Consider the following 2544-nt stretch of genomic DNA (forward strand, 5'->3'; position numbering starts at 1 on the left):
AGATTTTGAAGTTTATGCCTATTGTGCACACAATTGTAAAGTATTTATATTATTAATAACAAAAGTTTCATCTAAACTAAATCACGAAGTCCATGTGTTTAGTTCTTCTCTTAATTATAATCACGTAGGTCGTCTAACAAGATATATAAAAGGTGCCGAACGCCAAATGACAAGAAAAGATTTGAAGTACAAAAAGGCTTCAAAATTAAAAGAAGAACGTTTCAATGTGGCTTCTGGTAAACTGATATCGGAAGGTAATTTACAGGGGATTAAATCTGATGACGTTCTTAGAAAAATAAGATCAGAAACGTTGGGGTTACTTGATCGCAATAAGGATGATTTGATAGATATGATTCTTATACAGAGGGAAAATAATTCCTACATTAAGGTAGTAGGTCAACCGTTCCACGTGTATTTATACAGCAAGCAACAGTTAGAAATTGTACAGAAATACAATAAATTACCAGTATTATATTTAGACGCGACTGGTAATGTTGTGCGAAAACTGAACTTCGTCAAAAAATAGCTATTTATGATATACGTGTTAAAAGTAAGATTTTATTTTGTGAGTGAAAATGATTAAAAAACGAGCGTAGCGAGTTTTTTAACTTCACGAACAAAATGAAATCACTTAAAACACGTATATCATACACTATTTTTTCTACAAAACAATCGGAAGAACTTTAAACTCAATAAAAATAAGAAATCAAAAAATACCACACAGATCGCAGTGTTTATGGTAGCAACCAGTGCTGTTGTTAGTTACGAAAAAAATGCAAAAATATTGACAGCATTTTCTAGTAATATTATAAGTATAATGAATAATCTCGATAATGAGCGTAACGAATCCATCCCTGCTGAAATCGAAGAAGCCGCCAGTCGAGCAACATTGGAATTATTGCCGGCGAAATCAAAGGAACAGTACGAAATCGCTTATAGACGCTTTTCGGAATGGTGCAACATTAAAAAGGTCCCTNAATACGGTGTGCCTACAAACAGACAACCTCTGCTTTATGTATGTTCTTTTAACGAAAGTTTACTTCGAGAAGTCAGGCTCGTTAAAACATTCTACACTAAGTTGATACAATTGTTAAAATTATTTATAATAAAATGCAGCAAGCTCCTTTATTTAATGTGAACCACACATTATGATGTGAACTTGGCAACGCTGTTCCTTTAGCCGACAACTGTTCGTGACATTACGTTACAAAATTTTCTGAGCATCCGGGCATCGGCCAGGGCCGCCCTCGTAGCGGGTGTTATGGGTCGATTTCCTTCCTTTTTAAAAGACGACTAAAAAATAGTTTTTTCCGATTTTCTGTCTTTTCTGTCTACCGAATACGTGGTTAAAATTAATGACATTATGACTGAATCACCCTGTATATATATATATAAAGTTGAAATTTTCTTGACATCATCATAATTTAAACTTTATGTGTGAAAACTATTAATTTGGGAAACACGATACAGATATGTGGAAGTACTGATATCGAGTACTTCCACATATCTGTATCGTGATTCCCAAATTAATAGTTCTCACACATAAAGTTATCATTTTAACCAGCGGTCAAACTAGAACCTGATACCTAAGAAAAATAATTCCCAATTATATATATAACGTGGAAATCTTCTTCAACCTTTTGTCTAATATTAAAATATATTTATTTAAATTAATAAACTCAAATCCAACAAATAATTATCAAAATAAAAATGGAAAAAAAATAAATTTATAGATGAAAATGAGGCTAAGAAATTGTTGATCCACAATGCACAACCCCCAAAAATATATGGTCTTCCAAAACTGCATAAAACTAACATACCCTTACGTCCTATTGTTTCTAGTATTCAATCACCTTTATATAATTTATCAAAATTTTTAGCAGACATTATATCAAAAATAAATTGCCAAAATGATTATTACATAAAAGATTCTTTTTGTTTTAAAAAATTCATTGACACAATTAATATACCAAGTAATTATAGATTAATTTCATTAGATGTTACATCTTTATACACCAACATTCCTATAGATCTAGTAATTAAAATTATCACAAAAAAAATGGAATTTATTACAAAATCATACTACTCTCCCTTTAAATGAATTTTTAACTGGTATTAAACTTACACTCACTACTAATTTTTTTCAATACAAAAATGATTTTTACCAACAAATAGAAGGCAATGGGAGCACCAATTTCATCAACAATAGCACAATTAGTTATGGAATTTTTAGAAGAAGAAGTAATTAATAATCTAAATTTTGATATATTATTTTTCAAAAGATATGTTGATGATTGCATTATCGCACTTCCCGAAAATAAAATTAATGATATTTTAAATGAGTTTAACAATTTTCATCCAAAATTACAATTTACTATCGAAATTGAAAATAAAAACAAAATTAATTTTCTTGATTTAACTTTAATTCGTAAAAATAATCAAATTTTAACTAAATGGTTTACAAAATTCACATCTTCAGGTAGATATTTAAATTTTAATTCTCACCACCCGATAACATACAAAAAAAGTGTAGTTATTGGTTTA

The sequence above is a fragment of the Anoplophora glabripennis genome, unplaced genomic scaffold (genome assembly GCF_000390285.2).
Source record: "Anoplophora glabripennis isolate ALB-LARVAE unplaced genomic scaffold, Agla_2.0 scaffold1190, whole genome shotgun sequence".
In the NCBI taxonomy this organism is placed as follows: domain Eukaryota; kingdom Metazoa; phylum Arthropoda; class Insecta; order Coleoptera; family Cerambycidae; genus Anoplophora; species Anoplophora glabripennis.